General features: G+C 44.8%; 1 protein-coding gene across 1 annotated transcript in view; it reads left to right on the top strand.

Annotated features, from left to right (window-relative positions):
* The window catches only part of LOC146869422 (E3 ubiquitin-protein ligase TRIM39-like), a 143193-nt gene that overhangs the window by 116211 nt on the left and 1700 nt on the right, over positions 1–25282 (top strand). The window lies entirely within an intron of this gene.

The following is a 25282-nucleotide window of genomic DNA, read 5'->3' as shown; positions in this document are numbered from 1 at the left end:
ATGGAACCATTCTTTCTTACACATAATTCACCTTTAACTGGAAATACTGACATGGCGGGCAAAATTGGTGCAGCTTCGGATTCAACATTCAGGATCATGAGATTAAGCGTGAAATTCCCTAATCCATATACTTCATTTTCTAGATCAGTTCCTGTTCTTTTGGGAAGTCCCTTCTTGTCAGGGTAGCAGACTTTGAGTAAAACTAAGTTCAGGTTTCCCCATACCCAGTTGTCTTGATAAACTGCGGACTTCGAATCTAGGGAATTGATCAAACTAAACCATGCTCCACAGGAGCCATTGTGTGTGAACGGATATGGAAAGAGAGGCAGAATTCCCTTATAATTCTGATAGGGAGGGAGTCGGCCACATATCCAACAATTTGTAGCATTGCTAGCCTGATGGGAATGATGTAACATACTAATGAAAGTGTTATTGCGCAGCGCAAATCTATAGGACAACTCATGCGGGGGTAATTCACTAAAAGAATGTTCAGCAGTAACATTGTAAACATGTTTAGAAATAGGATAATATATGTGCAACAATATACTTGCAGCGATTATTAAAAGACTTAAGAAAAACAAAATTAATAACGTCACTGTGCAATGACTACGCAGTGATTTACAGTACACATGTTGTTTCATTTGCTTCTTTCGGTGTCTTTCTCTATTCAGGTCTAGGGGATTCATGTCAGAGACAAATTCGACCGATTCACCTTGGAGAGGACTTAAACAATCAAATTGTCTGACTTATTAGACCTTAGTTTTAGTTTATATTGTTCCTGATTACTCGGTTCAACCAAAGGAAGCTTTGAGTCAATCGGTGAAGACACGCGAGGTGTATCGTTTACATCTGATTGTAGTCCATGAAATTTCTTGATATGACTTGAATGTATCCAGCCTTTGCGACCTTCGATCTTCACGGCTGTCCTTGTGGTTAGCAGTACTAGTTGAGGCGACTTCCACCTAGGGTCCAGCTGAGACTTCCGGTCAAAATTTCTCACTAACACCAAGTCCCCGGGAACTACGTCATGGGGTTTCACCTCGGTGTTGTCGGGAAAGGCTGCAGCTACCTGTGAACGACAAGATTGTAGTGCAGACATCAAGGAAGCCAGGTAATCTGTCAGCATATTACAGTCAACATCAGTTATTTTGCGTGGTATAGGCGTCCCCCACATATTTGGTGGTCTGCCAAAGACCACCTCATAAGGGGATAGCCCTGTTCGAGAGTGCGCTACCATTCTCATGTAAAAGAGTGCAACTGGTAAGGCTACTACCCAGTCGACACCTTTCTCTCTACATATTTTGGCCAATCTAATTTTCAGAGTTTGATTATGTCGTTCCACGAGACCTGCTGCCTCGGGGTGTCGGACACAGTGAAATTTCCACTGATAGCCTAACAAAAGTGAAACGTGTTTCATTAGTTCGGATGAGAACGGCTGGCCGTTATCTGAGTAGACAACACGTGGTAAACCGTACCGTGGGAAGAATTCTCGAACCAACTGTTTGGCAGTAGTCGGGGCAGTGTAATCTGAAACCGGGTATGCCTCTGTCCAACGGGAAAGAGCACAGACAACTACAAGAACATATTTGAATCTTCGACATCGTTCCATCTGGATATAATCCATCTGGAGGACTTCAAAAGGGTGATCAGGAGGCTGAAATCCACCCTGTTCTACGGGAATGCTTTTACCTGGGTTAAACTGACAACAGATCATACAGGTACGAACTTTTTGTTTAGCTGCTGCTCGCAAATGTTTGTTGAACCAAATGTGTTGAATGCTGTCTAGCATAGCTTTTTCTCCTAGGTGCGCTGGACTATGTATTGTATTAATGATAACTTGGACCATTGAATCAGGAAGGAACCATACAGATTTTTCCTTCGTCATCCATCCTTGATCCGTTTGGATCCCTCCTAATTCAGTCCATTTCTTTATTTCCTCTGGTGTAGCATGTGTCTGTATGTCAATTACGTCAAGAGCGGGATCCTTAACCGTCATGCAATGTGTTGGTGTCGGGACTATTGTCTTTGTCATGTCGGATGTGTGAGTTTGAGCAGTCTGTTTAGCTGTTCTGTCAGCTAGATCATTGCCTTGGGAAATGATATCAGTAACTTTCGTATGAGCTTTACATTTCATAATTGATATTGCAGTGGGTAGATGTATTGCATTTAATAAGGCATGAATGAGGGGTCCGTGCTGAATGTGGGCACCGTGAGAAGTTAAATAACCTCTCTCTCGCCACAGCACGCCGAAGTCATGTACAACTCCGAATGCATAACGTGAATCAGTGTATATGTTGACTTTTTTATTTGTGGCTTGAATACAGGCTTGTGTCAGAGCGATGAGCTCTGCTGCTTGAGCTGACAAGGTATTTATGCAATTTGTTTCAATGATTTCAGTGTCTGTGGTGACTGCATACGCAGCCACTAGCTCTCCTGTACTTGTTCTCATACATGAACCATCTACATACAACGTCAGGTCTGGATCTGACAATGGGACGTCTGTCAAGTCTTGTCTAGGTTTCGTCGTGATAGTGATAACTTCAATACAATCATGTGCTAGTGGGTCTGTTCCGTTTACTGGTAACAGTGTGGCAGGATTCAATGTACTACAACGTCTGATTTCTATGTGTGGCTGAAACAATGTTAACTCGTAACCGGTGAGTCTTGCTATAGTCAAGTGTTGTGTTTGTGTGCGGTTCAAGAGAACCTCTACTGCATGTGGTACTTGTACTGTCAATTGGTGTCCTAACACTATGGCATCGCTTTGTCGGATTGCTAAAGCTGTTGCTGCCACTGATTTCAGGCACGCAGGCAGAGCCTGAGCTACGGGATCTAATGTACTAGAAAAATAAGCACATGGTTTGTGTGATCCTGCTTGTTCCTGTGTGAGTACTGACAAGGCAGTACCTTCGCGTTCTGTAACAAAGAGTGTAAACTGTTTATTGTAACATGGTGTTGCTAAAACAGGTGCTTGACATAAAGCTTTCTTTAAGCTTTCAAAAGCTTGTGTATGTTCCTGAGTCCAAGGGAGAACAGTCGATGTGGCTGCCTCCTGTGTTGTCAACTGGATGAGTGGTTTTGCTAGAAATGCATACTGAGGGATCCACTGCCTACAATATGAAGTGAGGCCTATGAAAGCCCGCACCTCCTTTTGTGTCTTGGGTATAGGCATGTTAGCAATTAACTGGATGCGATCTGGTGTAAGCTGCCTTCCCTCCTTGGACAGCGAGTGCCCAAGGTAAACAACTCGCTGGACACAGAATTGCAGCTTAGAAGGGGACACCTTGTGCCCCTTTTCGGCCAAAAATTGTAAAACCGTCAGTGAGGCTTTTTCACATTCAGGTTCGCTTCTAGCGGTGATCAGCAGATCATCGACATATTGAAGCAGGGCAGTGTTGACTGGCATGTGGATACTGTCAAGTTCTCGTTTCAGTGCTTGGCTATAGATGCTGGGGCTTTCTGTGAATCCTTGAGGTGCGCGTGTGAATTTAAAGCTTCGTCCATTTAAACTAAATCCGAACAAGTATTGGCTTTCCGGATCTATTGGGACGCTGAAAAAGGCATTCTTGAGATCAATTACAGTAAAGAATGTTGCTTCGGAATCAATGGCTGTCAGTAATGAAGAAATGTCTGGGACTACGGGGTATTGTGGTACAATACATTTATTTAATTCGCGCAGATCAATAACCAATCGATATACTGGCGGGGTTTTTGGATCAATTCGTTTAAGAATCGGAATTATCGGTGAATTACATACATTGGAGTTGGTTTCCACAACCACTCCTTGGGTAATAAGCTCGTCAATGATTTGCAGTAAAGCCACTACAGCATCTGGGGGTAACTTGTATTGTCGCATTCGTGGTAGTACCACTCCTGCCTTTAGTGTGACTCGATATGGTGTAATGTTCATGCAACCAACATCTGTAGGGCCTTGTGCCCATAAATGTGTGGGTAAAGTCTGCAGTCGGTCATCCATGTCTCGGGACACATAGTGCCCTTTGAAATCACGTAGAAACAATCTTACTCCTTCCGGAGAACAACATATTATAGCTCCTAGAGCTTTCAATGTTTTTATACCTAACAAGTTTTCTGGACATGATTTAGTAAGTAATAAATCTGTAGTTCGTGTCAAGGGACCAATCGTAAGTGGAAGAGGCTGTGATACTTCGTTAATGATAGGTTTTCCTGAAAAGCCAAGGGAAATATTCTGTGAGCCTGAGAGGGGTGCCCCTGGAACTTCACTACGTTTTATTGTTGTTCGGCTTGCCCCTGTATCAAGTTAAAATTTTCTATCTTGGCCTAATAGTTCACTGTGTACATAAGGTCCTTCTTGATCTACAGGGACCTCAATAAGGGGTAAGCCAACTTCCCTCTCTAGGCTGTTTCATGAGTATCGTTGATAATCAGGATAGTCATACTGTGCGGTCTGGTACATCTGTTGTGTCGTTGTTTGTGTGGCAGCAATAGGCTGCGGTGGTGGAGCAGGCATAGACTGTTGCGGAGCTGGCATGGACTGTGCATGCTGCGGGGCTCCTTGTTGGTTCTGATCCTGTCTAAGTGGCCGTGGTCTTTCTTTTGTATTACCTATGGCGATATTATGTTTTAAAACTGGACAATCGTGTACATAATGACCTGGCTGTTTACAATAGTTGCACGTCCCTTTTACAGGACCTGCTGAAACACTGGACTGTGTCATACCCTTTTTATGACCGTCAGCTGGAACTGTCTGGGAAACTAGCATTTTCATTTTCGTGTCTTTCATGCGTCTTTGTTCATGTTCTTGTTCCTCTCTAATTCTATTGTGATGGTACTGTAGCATTTGTAACATTTGTGACGGAGTGTTACCTTGCCAGGTACTCTCGAATTTCAATACTCTATTCTTAACTTGGGGCAAGGAATTTTCAACCAATTTTGTCACAAACAGATGTGGATACGACTCGCTACTTGCTTTTATTCCACTATTTATACCAAAACATTTTTCGAATCGGGCATAGAAATCACTAGTGTCCTCATCGTGCTTTTGTTTACAGGCTGAGATTGCACCCCAGTCTTCCTTTTTCGTAGTTAATAAACGTGGCAGTACCTGTACTAGTAAACCTGGTAGTGTTTTGGTCTTTTCCCCAAGCCCTGAACCTGGACCTCGAGCTTTTTCTTCGTTTTCTAATGCTGTCCAATCTATCTTTTGGTCTCCCACCTCCCAATCCTTTTCCTTGAGTTTTTCGTAAATGCCCGCAGGCATTAATACCTTCAATATTGTCATAATGTCGGGATAGGTATACTCTCCCATGAGCAACATGTCTTTAATTTCACGGTGGAAACCCGCTGGGTCTTTGTCATGACTGGGTACCACTTTCTTCATTTCTAATAGTTCTATTTTAGATATGGGTGTGTATACAAACACACGTTTAAACTGATTGTCCTCACCTTTTATCGGGTGGACTTCGCGTAAGGGATTCTGTCTATCCATATAATACGTCGTTCTTTCCTTGATGGGCAGTGAGACATGTTCGGGACATACAAAAAGAATGTACTGCTTTCTGGATTCTAGGATTTCTCTAATTAACTCAGTACCTGAACCTCTCCATTTATTCGTGAGTAATTCAGTCAATATATCAGGTAAGGGACCAGGATCGGAGTGTTGGCTTTTATATAATATAAGGAGTTGTTGAATCATATAGATACCAGCTAAACGCTGTTCATCTGGGGTGAGGTTCAAAAACGTATGCGCTAGTGTATCATCACTATATTTTCCGGGACTATCAACCCAGTGAACGGCTGACCTGGCTAATTCTTGTTCGTCCATAGAATCGAGTATATGATAACCCCTTCGTTCTCGGAGTAATTTGTCAGCGGCTTGGAACGAATGTTCGGGGGACCTTATATTTATTATAGGAGTTTGGAAATTTCTGCTATTATCTGGACGTATCGGACGTATCGGATCAGTAAAGCATCTAGTATTATTGCAAGATCTTCCTCTACCTACATAGGCCATGGTTTCTAACTGTCCTGTGGGCAGTTCTAATTCTTCCTCCTCCTCGGTTTGTTCAGGCTCGTCTACTGCTAATCTTTCTTCGTGTATTCGTTCTACTTCTTTGCGGATCTTGCGGCACATAGCTACTATACATGATCGTTTATCATGTCTCCCCTCTGATATATTCCGACTCCATGTGGTAAGAATTTGCATTTCTTCCGGATTTACCCCTGGTCGGTCTTGATTTCTGATCACACAGTTTATGAGGAAACGTAACAGTTCCCCCTGTATTTCCACTTTCTGGTACTCCATGGCTCTGTTAATACTCTCAGAATCTCACCCTGACTGGACAAAGTGATATATATTTTCTAAATGTGTAGTCATTCCTGGTAGCCTCCCTAAATATATTGCAGCTCGTCGGATACGTAATGATGCCAGCAGCATTTCGTCCCCTTTTCCGGGCACAGGGTCATATCTACAATCTATTAGAAGTTCCTTGAGCATGTCGGGAGTTACTAGTTTGGGCGTACGTTGGTGGGCTAATTCTTGAAAGGAAAGTTTATTTACTCTGGGTGGCGTGGAAAAAATGTTTGATGTACCTCCGGTAGCACCACCTGGGGTGCTGGGTGTGAAAGGATTTGTTGAACGTGATATAGCAACCATAGGTGTGGATACAGATGTAGAAACAGATGTGCTTGCCGGAACTTGTGTCGGAGTTTGCTGTTGCGGAGGTACAGACGGAGGAGGGTCTTGGCGTTGAACCCCCTCGGCAGGCGGTCTATGTGGCGCAGTATTAGCATACTCGGGAGCTGCGTCGTCTAAATAAGAGGAAAGAAAAACATCTTCTGCGGTTCTGGGATGCCCTTTGGGATGTACTTTTATCGGAAACAATGGGGGTGGCAAGTCTTTTGGTATCTCCGGAGTAGCCTTAGGTAACCCTTCGGCCAGAAGAGGATACATACCATTCATAAGGGCATTTCTTTGTCTGTCTATTTGTTCTGATTTTACTCGAGTACCTTCTTCAATTAATAGATTTTCTCGAACTTTATTTGAATTCTCCTTACTTTTCTCTTCCTGTCTGAGCGCTTTTTCTGTACGTCTATATGATTCTTTACGCCATAATTCAATGGCATCTTTCTGTGACTGTCTAGCTTTCTTTTTCCATAATTCTTCCTCTACTTTCATGATGCAATCTGCATCCCAGGTCCCAGCTGCGGGCCACCTCTGACTTTCTGGTAATTCCTAGGTGTTCACCCATTCCCGGTATCGTCATTAAATATAATGTAGCTCGTCTTATACGTAGTGATGATATGAGCAATTTATCCTGTCTACCTGGTACTGGGTCGTATCTACAATCCACAAGCTGTTCTTTAAACATGTCGGATGTCGCTAGTTGGGGTGTACGTTGGAGTGCTAAATCTCTAAGGGTCTGTTTATTTCGCGGCGGTGTGGCAAACATGTCTGTCGTACCTCCTGTAGCACTATCTGAGGTGCTAGGCACGAAAGGATTCGTTGGGCGTAGGATAGAGATTGTAGATGCGGGAAAAACTGTAGAAACGGACGGGCCTGTTGGGACTTTCGTAGGAGGTTGCAGTTGCGGGGATACAGACGAATGCTCTTGGTGTTGGACACCATCGGCAAGCGGTGTGGGTGGTATGGCATTAGCATACTCGGGAGCTGCGTCATCTAAATAGGAGGAAAGGAAAACGTCCTTTGCTGTTTTGGGATGTGGTTTGGGATGTGCTTTTATCGGGAGCAATGGAGGAGTTAAGTCTTTTGGTATTTCCGGGGTAGCCTTAGGTAACCCTTCGGCCAGAAGAGGATACATACCATTCATAAGAGTGTTTCTTTGTCTATCTACTTGTTCTGATTTTACTCGGGTACCTTCCTCAAGTAATAGATTTTCTCGGGTTTTATTTGAATTCTCTCTACCTTTCTCTTCCAGTCTGAGTGCTTTTTCTGTACGTCTATATGATTCTTTACGCCATAATTCAATGGCATCTTTCTGTGACTGTCTGGCTTTCTTTTTCCATAATTCTTCTTCTACTCTCATGATGCAATCTGCATCCCAGGTCCCCGCTGCGGGCCATCTCTGACTCTCTGGTAATTCTTTGGTGTAGTCCACCCATAAATCAAGAAATAATACGGCATCTAGGCCATGCTTATGATACATGAAGTACCCTGGAGTGTCCCTAGGAGGAATGGGAACAGCTTCTTCGAGTACCCCTTTTCTAGTTTTGATCTGTCTTAATTTCGAAAAGAGCGGCATATTGAGAACTGATCTGATACCTAATTTTGAACACGTTTAATACCACAAAACACAATAATGAACAGTCATTCACACCACAATATGCAGAACGTATTTAAAACATTTTAACATTTAACATTTAATGAATAAACAATGATGGCCATTTAGGGAACTAGTCACTAAGCATAATACTCGGTACTAACTAGATAATTCTGAATTATATACTAGACATACTTGATATACTGCTAAACAGTACAGATACACTGCTGAAACAGCGCAGACCGGATTTGTGTACCCAAACCCGTCTTGACCGGCACAAACTATGTGCACGTCAGAACGCCTCCCCGACAATGGTACTCACCGGGTAGCTCGGAACGGAAGGCCTCGGAACTGAACTGAACTGGACTTGAACCGGACTGGACTCGACTCGAAACTTCGGAACCTCGGAAACTGGTGGGCCTCTGTATACCTCGGATCTTGCTCTCTCAGCTAGGCTCTGGTCGGGATACTTCGCACTTCTCACCGCCTCGTCTGGGTGTTGATCGCAGCCTCAGTTACTCCCGCTTGGCAGGAGGGAGATACAGGAAATCCTGTGGGTACGCGTTGTTGTCCGTCCAGCTGTGGCAGGAGACCGGGCCTGCAACGCACCTCCGGCGCGTGAGATGAGAAAGTGTCCCTATTCGGGCGCCATATATGTGGTAAATAATTTAATTACCGGTTCTTAATTTGATGCGGAAAATCTATAATAATAGCTCAGTAAAATAAGAGGCAGAATCCGTGGTATTAGAGGTTCGGAACGGGCTTTATTCCAAAATCAATTCGAATTGATGGACTCCATATTCCATCACCACGAAGGTTCAGGAAGTGAAGGACAATACTTTATTGACAAGTAATCATTTTTATACAATAGGCATTACAGTGAAACAGATGCAGGAGGCGTAACAGTTGATAACAAAGATAAAAACATACATGCGTAACTAAAATGGGTGTAACTGGGCGTAACTGAAGAACGTCATTAGGTATGATGTCACAACAGGGTGGTTCCATGAAAGAATTTCGCAATGTCAGCAGAAATACTCGGCAGAGATGCGCGCGCAGCAGCATGACGTGTGATTGACGTGCAACTAGGGGGTGAAGGGGACTTGACATTTAGCTCTACATGTGGAGACAGAAGTCTGGGGGGTCAAGTCAACCTAATCCCAAATCATATCTAACATCCTATGTTTAAAGAACTATGTTATCCAAAAGGAAAGGTCTTTCGAACAAAATCTATTCTATACTGACTGTGAGTGCGTGTACAAGCGTCTAAGTGTCTACACTAGATGCGAGGGCAGAAATCTTCCATAGTAACAGGGCTATGAATTACTTGCATAAAGACAGAGAAGCCGGGCCCTTTGCTCGGTAGCTGGAAGAATGTTTACTTAAACTACTAGACAGGAATGCATTGGATAGGGAGCGGAGCAGATAATCTCGAAGGTGAAATACAGTTTTTGGCAGGCAACAGGCTGGAGTCAGGCACCGTTAGCCGCGCAGGGAATAGGACAAAGTTCATGGATACAGATGCGAGCTCAGACTGGAGCTTTCAGAGGCAGAAGGCAGGAAAAGGCTTAATGGCAGAATCAGGGCCTACTCGCCTGGACTGAAAAATGGGATAAGTGAACCATATAAAGCCGGTGGCCTTTCATACTTAGGAATGGAATATCCGACCCATTCATGGCGGATCTGAAAGAGGACATGTTGGCGGTGGACGCACATGTGTTTGCGTCTTCATAACTGGAACTGGAGGGAACATACATGTACTTGTGATTTATACATGAAACCGTTGGGGTCCAAGATAGGGGACATAACTGATCATAAAAATCCATATTTCCACAGTGGAACCGCATGTGGTAATACTGCATGTGGTAACCCTGTATGTGGTAATACTGCATGTGGTTATGCTGCACATGGCTATACTGCATGTGGTAATCCTGCATATGGTAATACTGCATGTGGTTATGCTGCACATGGCAATCATGCACGTGGGAATACTGCATGTGGTAATCAATTCAATTCAATTCAAATAGCTTTATTTCGATATCCAATATCTTAAAAGCAATTCCATTATTACATCCATCAGTTAATAAAACAAGTTAAAAAATATGAAACATCAATTAAAAGAATATATAAAAAAACATCCAACATTAGGCTCATCAAATACAGAATACCTTCGGATCTAGAGGCAATATTTACAGAATTCATTAGTTGCCCTTCTAGGAACCTTTTTTCCCCCTTTATTGCGAAGTGACTCTCGGAAATAAAGTGACTGTGCAATGTATAGCGAAAAGGACATAACAGTAATGATGAAGAAGTGATTAATTACTAGACTTTGCTCTGTGGTAAATATTTAAATTACCTGTACTATTTTTTATGCGGTAAAATCTAGTAAGAATAACTCAGTAAAAATAAGAGGCAGAATCCGTGGTATTAGAGGTTCTAAAGGGCTTTATTCCTTACAAGGAAATATGGTTCGAACCATAGGTATCATATTCCATCACCACGAAGGTTCAGGAAGGGATAGACGATACATTATTGACAAGTAACGACATATATAGGAAAAGCATTACATTGAGACAGATGCAGGAGGCGTAACAGCTGATAAAAAAGATAAGCATACACATACGTAATGAAGAAAGGCGTGTCAATAGGCGTATATTAGAAACGTCATTAAAAGTGATGTCACAAGTGGGCGGATCCATAGGAGAATCCTGCAGTGTCAGCAGAAATACTTGGCAGAGATGCGCGCGCAGCCGCATGACGTGTGATTGACGTGCAACTAGGGGGTGCAGGGGAATTGACATTTAGCTCTACATGTGGAGACAGAAGTCTGGAGGGTCAGGTCAACCTAATCCCAAATCATATCTAATATCTTATGTTGAAGGAACTGTATTATCCAAAAGGAGAAGGTCTCTCGAACAGAATCTATTCTATACTGACTGTTAATGCGTGTGCAAGCGTCTAAGTGTCTACATGAGATGCGAGGGGGGCATGGTAGCAGGGCTATGAATTACTTGTATGAAGACAGTGAAGCCGGGCCCTTTTCTCGGTAGCTGGAAGAATGTTTACCTAAACTGCTAGACAGGAATGCATTGGACGAGGAGCGGAGCAGATAACCTGAAGGCTGAATACAGTTTTTGGCAGGCAACAGGCCGTGTCAGGCACCGTTAGCCGCGCATGGAGTAGGACAAAGTTCATGGATACAGATGCGAGCTCAGACTGGAGCTTTCAGAGGCAGAAGGCAGGAAAAGGCTTGATGGCAGAATTCAGGGCCTACTTGCATGAACTGTAAAACGTGGAAAGTGAACCACATAAAATCGGTGGCCTTTCATACTTAGGAATGGAATATCCGACCCATTTATGGCGGATCTGAAAGAGGGCATGTTGACGTTGGACGCACATGTATTTGCGTCTTCATAGCTGGAACTGGAGGGAACATACATGTACTCGTAGCATGTACATGGAGCCGTTGGGGTCCAAGATAGGGGACATAACTGATCACAAAATTCATATTTCCTCATTCCCTCCTTGTCCCCTACGGACCCTTTATGAGATATCGATCTTCAGTAATCCATCAATCTGTTCATATAGCATCATTTGTTCTTCTTTCTTCTTCCGGGATCTTGAATGAAAACTTGAAGGTGGGATACACGATGTGGCACACAGACCACAAATCGCTGGCCCACATTGTAGACATTAGCAACAACTGAATAGTATGAGAAAGTCAATACCTAGGAAGGACAGGATCCTCCATCCCCAGGCTGACAACACGCTCCAAAACCAACCGGACCAAGTCCAGGTACCTGGATTCTGGTGTATCTGGCTTACAATAGTTGCATGTCCCTTTTACAGGACCTACTGAATCATTGGACTGTCTATGACTGTCAGCTGGAACCGACTGGGCAACAAGCATCTTCATTTTCGTGTCTTTCATACGTTTTTGTTCATGTTCTTGTTCTTCTCTAATTCTATTGTGGTGATATTGTAACATTTGTAACATTTGTGACGGGGTGTTACCTTGCCAGGTACTCTCGAATTTCAATACTCTATTCTTAACTTGGGGCAGGGAGTTTTCAACTAATTTTGTCACAAACAGATGTGGATATGACTCGCTACTTGCTTTTATGCCACTATTAATACCAAAACATTTTTCAAATCGGGCATAGAAATCACTAGTGTCTTCATCTTGTTTTTGTTTACAGGCTGAGATTGCACCCCAGTCTTCCTTTTTCGTAGTTAATAAACGTGGCAATACTTGCACTAGTAATCCTGGTAATGCTGTAGTCTTTTCCCCAAGCCCTGAACCTGCAGCTCGGGCCTTTTCTTCGGTTTCTAATGCTGTCCAATCTATCTTTTGGTCTCCCACCTCCCAGTCCTTTTCCTTGAGTTTTTCGTAAATGCCGGCAGGCATTAATACTTTTAATATTTTCATAATGTCAGGATAAGTATACTCTCCCATGAGCAACATGTCTTTTATCTCACGGTGGAAACCTGCTGGGTCTTTGTCATGGCTAGGTACTACTTTCTTCATTTCTAATAATTCAATTTTAGTTATGGGCGTGTACACAAACACGCGTTTAAAATTATTGTCATCACCTTTTATTGGGTGTACTTCGCGTAAGGGATTCTGTCTGTCCATGTAATACGTTATTCTTTCCTTGATGGGAACTGAAACATGTTCTGGGCATACGAAAACAATATACTGGTTTCGAAATTCTAGAATTTCTTTAATTAAATCAGTACCTGAACCTCTCCACCTATTCGTGAGTAATTCTGTCAATATGTCAGGTAGGGGACCAGGATCGGAGTGTTGGCTTTTATATAATATAAGGAGGTGTTGAATCATGTATATACCAGCTAAACGCTGTTCATCTGGGGTAAGGTTCAAAAACGTGTGTGCTAGTGCATCATCACTGTATTTTCCGGGACTGTCCGCCCATTGTACTGCTGACCTGGCTAATTCTTGTTCATCCATGGAATCGAGCATATGATACCCCCTTCGATCTCGGAGTAATTTATCAGCAGCTTGGAATAAGTGTTCAGGAGACCTTATATTTATGATAGGGGTTTTAAAATTTCTGTTACATTCTGGACGTATTGGATCATTAAAACATCTAGTATTATTAAAAGGTCTTCCTCTACCTACATAAGCCATCGTGTCTAACTGTCCTGTGGGCATTTCTGATTCTTCCTCCTCCTCTCCTTCTGGTTCAGGTTCGTCTGTCTCTAATCTTTCTTTATGTATTCGTTCTACTTCTTTGCGGATCTTTCGGCACATAGCTACTATACATGTCTGTTTATCATGTTTCCCTTCTGATATATTCCGACCCCATTTGGCAAGTTTTTGCATTTCATCCGGATCTACCCCAGGCCTATCTTGATTTCTGATCACACAGTTTATGAAGAAGCGTAACAATTGCCCCTGTACCTCCGCTTTCTGATATTCCATGGCTTCGTTAATACTTTCAGGGCCTCGCCCTGATTGGACAAAGTGATATATATTTTCTAAATGTGCCGTCATTCCTGGTAGCATCATTAAATACATTGTAGCTCGTCGTATACGTAATGATGACAGCAGCATTTCGTCCCGTTTACCGGGCACAGGATCATATCTACAATCCACTAGAAGTTCTTTAAACATGTCGGTAGTTGCTAGTTTGGGTGTACGTTGGTGTGCTAAATCTCTAAGGGATAATTTATTTCCTCGGGGTGGCGTGGCGAAAATGTCTGCCGTACCTCCTGTAGCACCGTCTGAGGTGCTGGGCACGAAAGGATTGGTTGGATGTAAGACAGAAACTGTAGATGCGGGAAAAACGGTAGAAACAGATGGGCCTGTTGGAATGTGTGTAGGAGTTTGTTGTTGCGGAGGTACAGACGGATGATCTTGGCGTTGAGCACCATCGGCAGGCGGTGCGTGTGGCGTAACATTAACATATTCGGGAGCTGTATCGTCTAAATAGGAAGAAAGGAAAATATCTTTCGCGGTCTTGGGATGTGCTTTTAACGGGAGTAATGGAGGTGTCAAGTCTTTTGGTATTTCTGGGGTGGCCTTAGGTAACCCTTCGGCCAGAAGAGGATACATACCATTCATAAGAGCGTTTCGTTGTCTGTCTACTTGTTCTGATTTTACTCGGGTACCCTCCTCAATTAATAGATTTTCTCGGGCTTTATTTGAATTCTCCCTATTTTTCTCTTCTAATCTGAGCGCTTTCTCTGTGCGTCTATGCAATTCTTTACGCCATAATTCAATGGCATCTTTCTGTGACTGTCTGGCTTTCTTTTTCCATAATTCTTCTTCGACTCTCATGATGCAATCTGCATCCCATGTCCCAGCTGCGGGCCACCTCTGACTTTCTGGTAAATCCTTGGTGTAGTCCACCCATAAATCAAGAAATAATACGGCATCTAGGCCGTGCTTATGGTACATAAAGTACCCTGGGGTGTCCCTAGGTGGAATGGGAACAGCTTCTTCGAGTACCCCTTTTCTAGTTTTGATCTGTCTTAGTTTTGAAAAGAGCGGCATCTTTAAACCTTGTTACTTGATTTTGAACACAATTAATAGAATAAACACAATAATGACTACTCATTCATACCACGATTCTAAAACATATTAAAACATTTAATATTTAACATTTAGAACGAACAATGATAATTAGAAGAAAACTGGTTACTGACATAACACTAATACTAGATAATACTGGATTATGTATAAGACATACTAGATATACTGCTAAACAGTACAGATACACTGCTGAAACAGTGCAGACCGGATCTGTGTACCCAAACCCGTCTTGACCGGCACAAACTAATGTGCACGTTTAAATGCCTCCCCGGCAATGGTACTCACCGGGTAGCACGGAACGGAAGGCCTCGGAACGGAACTGAACTGGATCGGACTGGACTCGACTCGACTCGGAACTTCGGAACCTGGCGGGCCTCTGTATACCTCGGATCTTGCTCTCTCAGCTAGGCTCTGGTCGGGATACTTCGCACTTCTCACCGCCTCGTCTGGGTGTTGATCGCAGCCTCAGTCACCCCCGCTCGGCCGGAGGGAGATACAGGAAATCCTGCGGGTACGCGTAGTTGTCCGTTCAGCTGTGGCAGGAGACCGGGCCTGCAACGCACCGCCGGCGCGTGAGATGAGAAAGTGTCCCTGTTCGGGCGCCAATTATGTGGTAAATATTTAAATTACCTGTACTATTTTTTTATGCGGTAAAATCTAGTAAGAATAACTCAGTAAAAATAAGAGGCAGAATCCGTGGTATTAGAGGTTCTAAAGGGCTTTATTCCTTACAAGGAAATATGGTTCGAACCATAGGTATCATATTCCATCACCACGAAGGTTCAGGAAGGGATAGACGATACATTATTGACAAGTAACGACATATATAGGAAAAGCATTACATTGAGACAGATGCAGGAGGCGTAACAGCTGATAAAAAAGATAAGCATACACATACGTAATGAAGAAAGGCGTGTCAATAGGCGTATATTAGAAACGTCATTAAAAGTGATGTCACAAGTGGGCGGATCCATAGGAGAATCCTGCAGTGTCAGCAGAAATACTTGGCAGAGATGCGCGCGCAGCCGCATGACGTGTGATTGACGTGCAACTAGGGGGTGCAGGGGAATTGACATTTAGCTCTACATGTGGAGACAGAAGTCTGGAGGGTCAGGTCAACCTAATCCCAAATCATATCTAATATCTTATGTTGAAGGAACTGTATTATCCAAAAGGAGAAGGTCTCTCGAACAGAATCTATTCTATACTGACTGTTAATGCGTGTGCAAGCGTCTAAGTGTCTACATGAGATGCGAGGGGGGCATGGTAGCAGGGCTATGAATTACTTGTATGAAGACAGTGAAGCCGGGCCCTTTTCTCGGTAGCTGGAAGGATGTTTACCTAAACTGCTAGACAGGAATGCATTGGACGAGGAGCGGAGCAGATAACCTGAAGGCTGAATACAGTTTTTGGCAGGCAACAGGCCGTGTCAGGCACCGTTAGCCGCGCATGGAGTAGGACAAAGTTCATGGATACAGATGCGAGCTCAGACTGGAGCTTTCAGAGGCAGAAGGCAGGAAAAGGCTTGATGGCAGAATTCAGGGCCTACTTGCATGAACTGTAAAACGTGGAAAGTGAACCACATAAAATCGGTGGCCTTTCATACTTAGGAATGGAATATCCGACCCATTTATGGCGGATCTGAAAGAGGGCATGTTGACGTTGGACGCACATGTATTTGCGTCTTCATAGCTGGAACTGGAGGGAACATACATGTACTCGTAGCATGTACATGGAGCCGTTGGGGTCCAAGATAGGGGACATAACTGATCACAAAATTCATATTTCCTCAGCTCAAGTGTTTAAACCTTACAATCCAGGCACGACCAAGGTATTTGGCTACACCACAAGCAAAGAGGGTCCGCGGGTCGGCCTTTAGAATACGTAAAGCAATACAATAATCACGTGTCTTTAAATCTCTACAGATAGGTTTCAGCCATTTTGCCCTTGCGCTTTTGTAGGCGGGACAAGCAAACAAAAAGTGGGCTATGCTCTCTGCCGGTGCTTTGCAGCAGGGGCACCCTAAAGGCGCCTGATATGGGGTGCTCCATGTCGCTGTTAGCTCTCTAACCGGCAGAGAGCCAACCCTGAACTGGATATAGAGCGCTCTATCGCGTGGTGTTTTTATAAAATCAAGATATGGTTAAAAAAACATGCGATTCTTATGGAGAAAGAATTCTTCCGTCATCCTGACAATTCTTGGGTTGCTATGTTCTTCAGCATCGACCCAGGCCCAATAATGTTTTTTGAGATCATCCTTGCTGGGGGGGGGGGGGGTTTGCGTGTCCCATTGCTCCTTAAAACCTAAGGCATAAAGGGATTTTTTGAGATTGGCCAGCCAGCTGATTCTTTTATTGACATCTAGTGCCATGATTTCTGTTAGTGCGGCTGTATAGTTGGCCAATTCAGGGGTCCGGCATAAGCGGGCCCAAAAAAGCAGAGGTCGTAGTCTCGCTAGGTCTTTAAAGGAGTGTCTACCTAGATCTTTTAGCAGTGGTTTTAATGGCGTGCTTCTGGGGACCATCACTAGTGTTTTCAAAGCCCCACAATTCTGCTCCGTAGAGGGCGGAGCTGACCGCTTTAGCTGCATAGATTATCAGGGCAGGAGCCACAGGTCTGCTCAACGATAGGCGAAGTTCTTTGCTTAGAATGCCTGTGACACGCTTGTGGCTTAGGAGCATCTTGTCGATGTGATACCTCCATCGCATTTTTTCATCCAGTCTTATTCCCAAGTAATCGAACATTGGGACTTTTTCCAAGTGTGATCCTTCTAAGCTAAAATTATTTCTGAAAGGTTTGTAGGGATTAAACACCATGAGCTTGGTCTTAGTATTATTTATAATCAAACCCCTAGTTTTACAAAAGGAGTAAAATCTATCTAGGAGCTTTTGGAGCCCTGCTGGTGTTTTAGAAATAAGGAGCGTGTCGTCTGCGAAAAGTAAAGTAGGGACCCGATCGCCCGCCAGGGCTTGTGCATCAGATGGAAGTTCCTGTAAATAGCTAACGACCCCATTCATATATAGGGAAAATAATGTGGGAGCCAGTACACAGCCCCGGCGAACTCCTCTATTTACCGTAATCCTATTTGTTTTTTGCCCCTGGGACCCCCATCTCACTTACACCGTGCCATCTAATACAGTCTACTGACTATTAATGTATACCTTCTAGTAGCTCTCCTACACTGCACCAGCCAATGCAGTGTACTGACAAGTGCAATATACCTTGGAGTAGGTCTGTCATTCTGTGTCATCTAATGCAGTGTACTAACTAGTGCTGTATAACTTACAGTAGCTCTGGTACTGTGTACCATCTAATGTAGGGTACTGACCTGTACAGTATGCCTTAGACTGACTTTGTTACTGTGTACTATTTATTGCAGTGTACTGAGTAGTACAGTATACCTTGGAGTCGCTCTGTTACTTTGTTCCATCTACTGCAGTGTACTAACTAGTGTATTATGCCTTGGAGTTGCTCTGTTTCTTTGTAAAACACAATTCAGTGTACTGACCAGTACAGTACACCTTCTGGAGGCTCTGTCGCACTGTACCATCTAATATAGTGTGGGGACTACTACAGTGTACCTCCTAGTAGCTCTGTTACTCTGCACCATCTAATGTAGCGTACTGACTACTACAGCATGCCTTCTATTAGCTCCTCCACGCTGTACCATCTAATGCAGTGTACTGACTAGTAATGTATACCTTCTAGTAGTGATCCTACTCTACACCGTCCAATGCAGTGTACTGACTGGTACTGTATACCTTCTAGTAGCCCTCCTACTCTACACCGTCCAATGCAGTGTACTGACTGGTACTGTATACCTTGGAGTAGCTCTGTCACTCTGTGCCATCTAATGCAGTGTACTGACTACTACATTATACCTTCTAGTAGCTCTCTTACTCTGTACTATCTAATATAGAGTACTTACCGCTAATCTTCATTGCTCCGAGTATAGTCTTCCTCGCCACATGATTAACAAAGTGAGCTTCAGCTCCACATCAGAACCCTCCAAAGCAAAAGTTAGCCTCCCATGCCTCCCATCCCTTCCCAACATGGCCGACCCCTATCACCCCTGACCTCTATAAGAGGAGGTTCGGCCCAACCCTCAGCCTGAGAACTACCAAGCAGAAACATGAAGCCGATAGCAACACAGGGAGGGAGGGATGGGAACTCATGTGGCGAGGAAGACTATACTTGGAGTAATGAAGATTACGGGTAAGTAACCGGGACATTATCTCCTTGTAAGTCTTCCTTGCCACTTGATTAACAAAGTGAGCACATACTAAAGCCAAGCAGCTTCATGGAAACTCACAAGAAACTAATGGACCAGAAGGGGATGCCAAAGAAGCAGTGCAAACCCAAAAACACAGACGAGTGGAAGAAAACACCCAAGAGACAGGCAACCATGAGCAGGGAGAACCAGCCCGGACAGAGAGACACCGGGAGGGAGGGCCGAAAACCCAAAACCCCTGAGACCCGAAGGGCTGCCAGAAAATCCGCCCGAACCAATGACTGAAGGAGGACAGAGAAGGAACGCAACCAGAACGTACGGAGCCAAAAGCAACAAACAAACGAGCACCACAACAGCAAGAGGCCAGCTGGCCCAAACTGCCAAGACTGCCCGACAGACAGTCAAAAGAGAGAGGGAAGCAAAAGCCCCAGGCTCTGGAATTGAAGGAAAGAGGGCAACGCCACCACAGAGACAACAAGATGCCACAGCAGCCAAAAGACACAGTCTGACGCAAACACAGAAAATCAACACGTTGGACCACCACACCGAGAGAACAGAAACCACCCCAAGTCCAGTGATCGGAAGGAAAGAAGGAAACAAAACCCAACAGGCCCGGCGGTCAACTGAGGAAACCGAAGGCAAAAGCCGAGGAACCAGACGCAGCCAAGCAGACCGGCAGGAGCCGCAAGAACGGAGGAGAGCGCAGAAAGGAACCCAGCACCCCCTCCGACCCACAAAACGGAATGCCAACAAAACACCATCAACACAGTGAAAAACAGGCAGGCCATGGACTCTATTGTCTCAAAGGACCCGGAAGGGAACACAACACCAGCAAAGGCACAGGGTAAAACAGCCCCCGGTAGCCACAGGAAACAACCCGGAAGCAACCCGGCCACCAAAGCAGCCAACAGCGGAAAGCCCGCAAGGCCGCCCAAGGAGCCCGAAAATCAGAAGGGACCAGGTCCATGGCTAAGCCACCAGAAAGAAAAGCGAAGGCCCATCACAGGACCACTATGCACAAGGAAGCATACAGCACCAGCAGCATGGGGAAAGCTGGGTGAACGATCGTGACATCCCAGCGCAGGGGCCAAGCAACCTGTCCCTGTAATGGTTCACGTGTAGTGAACGAGCCGCCGAAGCGAGGACCCAGGAGGCCACCAAGCCAGCCACTGACCAGGCCCGACCCAGCTGAAAAACTGAGAGCCACCAAGAAAAGGAGCGTACAGGGAGGTAAGGCCATAGGCAGAAACAAACCAATGGCTAGAAGGAAAGAAGAGTCGGGAGAAACGACCCCGAAGCAATGCCAACACCTCCAGGGAGCAACCCCAAGCCAGCATGTACCAGTACCTACCCCAGAGCCAGGGTTAAAGAAGAAGAGGTCACAAAATCCGGACAGGAAGCGGAGGGCCCCGCAAAGGGGAAGGAAGAACCGGGAAAGCCCAGCCACCATGGACAATCAACACCCAAAGCGGCAGAAACCAAGGGAGAAGAACACAGGCGAGCACCACCAACAGGTCAAATGCCCCGTCCAGGCCAAACAAGCCCAGAACCCGCATAAGCAAATGGAGTGGAGGAAAGCGCTAAGCCTGAAGCCCGAACGAGGAAGCCAAAGACAGCCACCACCGAGGACCCAAACCGAGCCCGGACCAAAGGAAGCCAGCTGTCCATAGGAAGACGGAAGTCATGGGAGGAAAAAACCTGCACCAGAGAAACAACATGCAGAATACCCCTGGGAGAGAAACAGTCCCGATTGACCACCCCCGGACCCCAGCCAAGGCCAGAACAAATTCTCAATGGAACGGCCAACAGAAGGTAGATGAGAAACCCGCCAGCAGGGGGACCAACCGACCCCGCACAGACCGGGAACCCAAGCACGCCCCACAGGCCGGAAAAGACCACAACCACCTGGGAAGGGGACACCAGAAAAGGAAGACCTCAGGCCGCAACTGCAGACAGGGCAGAAAGGGAGCTGCATGCCCGACCCGCGACCAAGAAAAGGGGAAAAGCATGGACATCACCAACCCGGACCGAACCCGTGGAGCACAACCACAGGCATAACAGAACCGTGGGCGGGACTAGAGAAAGTAAACCCACGAGAACATGTGAAGACTAGAATGCACCAGAACCCAGGACGGCCCAGCAGCACTGAGACCCACCGGATGGGACGAGCCCCCAAGAGAAGGACAATGCAAAGCACCGCCCGCCAACAAGGCACAAGAACACCCGACACACATCCCGTGGAGGTCCCCGACCAAGGAAGACCACCCCAACTTGAAAACCAGGGGGGCAGAAGAAAAACCAAGGGGGATCGGCAGGAATCGGAAGAGCACCAAGACCCCACCGGGAAACAGGAAACGGACAAACAGGCCCCGCCGGAGAAGACCCTGGGAGACTGCCTTGAAGTTGCTCTGTCACTCTGTAACATGCAATACAGTCCAGTGACAAATACAGTATGCCTTCTGGTATCTCTGTCACTCTACCATCTAATGCAATGTACTGAGTAGTACTGTATACCTTGGAGTAGCGTTGTCACTCTGTGACATCTAACGCAGTTTGCTGACTACTACTGTATACCTTCTATTAGCTCTTTTGCTCTGTACCATCTAATACAGAGTACTGACTAGTATAGTATACCTTCTAGTAGTTCTGTTACTCTGCACTATCCGATGCAGTGTACTGACTTGTGCTTTATACCTTGAGTTGCTTGGTTACTCTGTGTCATCTAATGCAGGGTACTGACTGGTACTGTATACCTTGGGGTAGATTTGTCACTCTGTGCCATCTAATACAGTGCACTGAGTAGCACTGTATTCCTTCTAGTAGCTCTGGTACTCCCTTACCATCTAATGTAGAGTATTGACTTGTACAGTATGCGTTGGACTAACTCTGTTACTCTGTACTATGTTTTGCAGTGTACTGAGTAGTACAGAATACCGTGGAGTAGCTATTTTACTTTTTACCATCTACTGCAGTTTTCTGACTAGTACAGTTTGCCTTGGAGTGGCTCTCTTTCTCTGTATCATTTAATTCAGTTTACTGACTAGTACATTACACCTTCTGGTCTCTCTGTTGCTCTGCACCATCTAATGCAGTGTACTGACTAGTACAGTATACCTTCTAGGAGGAGTTCTATCGCTCTCTACCATCTAATGCAGTGTACGGACGTCTACAGTATACATTCTATTATCTCTCTAACTCTGTATTTTCCAATGCTGTATACTGACTAGTACTGTGTATCTTCTAGTCGTGCTCCTTCTCTGTGCCATCTAATGCAGGGTACTGACTAGCACATCGCACTTCTAGTAGCTCTGTTACTCCCTACCTTGTAGTGCAGTGTGCTGACCAGTACAGTGTGGCTTCGAGGGTCTCTGTTACTCTGTAACATCAAATAAAGTGCACTGACTAGTACTGTATACCTTCTGGTAGCTCTCTTACTCTGTACCATCTAATGCAGTGTACTAACTAGTACTGTATACCTTGGAGTAGCTCTGTCCCTCTATGCCATCTAATGCAGTGCACTGACTAGTACTGTACACTTCTAGCACCTCTCTTACTCTATGCCGTCTCATGCAGTGTACTGACTAGTACTGTATACCTCTGGCAGCTTTCTCACTCTGTACAATGTAATCCAGTGTGCTCACTTGTACTGCTTTCCTTGTAGTAGCTCTGTTACTGTTTGCCATCAAATGGAGTGCACTGACTAGTACTGAACACTGCTAGTACCTCTGTCACTCTGTGACAGGTAATGCAGTGTACTGACTAGTACTGTATTCCTTCTAGTATCTCTTACTCTGTACTATCCAGTGCCGTGCTCTGCCTCGTACTGTTTACCTTCGAGTTGCTCTCTTACTCTGTACCATCTAATATAGAGTACGGACTATTACAGAATGCCTTGGAGTAGCTCTGTCACTGTGACATCGAATGCAGTGCACTGACTAGTACTGTATACCTTCTAGTAGCTCTCCTACTCTGCGCCATCCAATACAGGGTTCTGCCTGGTACTGTACACCTTGGAGTAGCTCTGTGCCTCTGCCATATAACACAGTGTACTGACTAGTACAATATACCTTCGAATACGTCTGTCACTCTGTACCATCTAATGAATTAGTACAGTACACTTCTAGTGCCTCTGTCACTCTGTGACATGTAATGCAGTGTACTGACCAGTACTGTATAGTGTCTAGTAGCTCGTATCACTCCGTTCCATTGAATGCAGTGCACTGACTAGTAGAGTACACTTCTAGTACCTCTGTTACTCTGTGGCATCTAATACAGTGTTCCGACTAGTACTATATAACTTCTAAAAGCTCTCTCACTCTGTGCCATCTAATACAGTGTACTGACTACTGGTGTATACCTTTTAGTAGTTCTTCTACTCAACACCATCCAAATGCTGTGTACTGACTAGTACAGTATACTTTCCAGTACCTCTATCACTCTGTACCATGCAGTGCTGTGTACTGCCTAGTACTGTACACCTTCTAGTAGCTCTCTCACTCCGTACCATGTATTGAAGTGTATTGACTAGTACAGGTCACTTCAGTAGTACTGGCAAGTAATGTATGCCTTGGAGTAGCTCAGCCACTCTGTGCCATCTGATGCAGTGTACTGACTATTACAGTATACCTTCCAGTAGCTCTGTCACTCAGTACCATGTAATGCAGTGTACTGACTACTACTGTATTCCTTCTTGTAGCTCTCCTACTCAACACCATCCAATGTAGTGTCCTGGCGCTAGTACGATACCTTGGGGTAGCTCTGTCACTCTGTGCCATCTAATGGGGTGTACTGACAGGAAACATCGTTTACAACGCGGGGATTACATCGCGATGCCATTACATTGCGGTTTTTACAACGCAAGTCATTACAACGACTTGCGCTAGATGGCGCTCTAGGACAAGGAATAGTATAATTTACTATCCAACACCTTCCCTACTGTACGTAGACTGGAGTTGGAATAGTAAATTATACTACTCCTAAGTCCAGCGCCCTCCAACGACTTGCGTTGTCAGAACCGCGATGTAATGTACCGCGATGTTAATGTATGCGTTGTAACGTCATACATCCGTACTGACTAGTACAGTAGACCTTCTGGTAGCTCTCTCAGTCAGAGCCATATATTACAGTGTACTGACTAGTACAATATACCTTGCAGTATCTGTGTCACTCTGTACCATCTAATGGCGTGTACCGAGTAGTACAGTACACTTCAGTCCCTCTGTTACTCTCTGCCATCCAATGCAGTGTACTGACTAGTACTCTATACCTTCTAGTAGCTCTCCTACTCTGCACCATCCAATGGAGAGTAGTGCCTAGTACGGTTTACCTTGGAGTAGCTCTGTTACTCTCTATCATATAACACAGTGTACTGACTAGTACTGTATACCTTGGAGTAGCTCTGTCACTCGGTACCATCTAATGCAGTGTACTGACTAGTACTGTATACCTCTGGCAGCTTTCTCACTCTGTACAATGTAATCCAGTGTGCTCACTTGTACTGCTTTCCTTGTAGTAGCTGTTACTGTTTACCATCGAATGGAGTGTACTGACTAGTACTGAACACTGCTAGTACCTCTGTCACTCTGTGACATCGAATGGAGTGTACTGACTAGTACTGTATTACGTCTAGCAGCTCTCTCACTCTGTACAATCTAATCCAGGGTACTGACTAGTACTGTTTTCCTTGTTGCAGCTCTGTTACTCTGTACTATCTACTATAGAGTGCTGACTAGTACAGTATGACTTGGAGTATCTCTTTCACTCAGTACCATCTAGTGCAGGGTACTGACTAGTACTGTATACCTTGGAGGAGCTCTGTCACTCTGGGTCATCTAATGCAGTGTACAGTACTGTATACCCTGCAGTGTACTGACTAGTACTGCATGACTTCTAGGAGCTCTCTCACTCTACAATATAATCCAGGGTACTGACTAGTACTGTTTTCCTTGTAGCAGCTCTGTTACTCTGTACTATCTATTATAGAGTACTGAGTAGTACAGAATACCTTGGAGTATCTCTGTTACTCTGTGCCATTTCATTCAGTGTACTGACTAGTACTGAATACCTTCTCGTAGCTCTCTCACAAGTGTACTGACTAGTACTGTTTCCTTATAGTGGTTCTGTCACTCTGTGCCATCTAATGCACTGTACTGACTAGTACTCTATACCTTCTAGTAGCTCTGTTACTCTGTACTATCTATTAGAGAGTACTGATTAGTACAGTAAACCTTGGAG

This window comes from Triturus cristatus, chromosome 1_1 (assembly GCF_964204655.1).
Source record: "Triturus cristatus chromosome 1_1, aTriCri1.1, whole genome shotgun sequence".
Taxonomy (NCBI): domain Eukaryota; kingdom Metazoa; phylum Chordata; class Amphibia; order Caudata; family Salamandridae; genus Triturus; species Triturus cristatus.
This window is presented reverse-complemented; position numbering and strand designations above follow the sequence as displayed.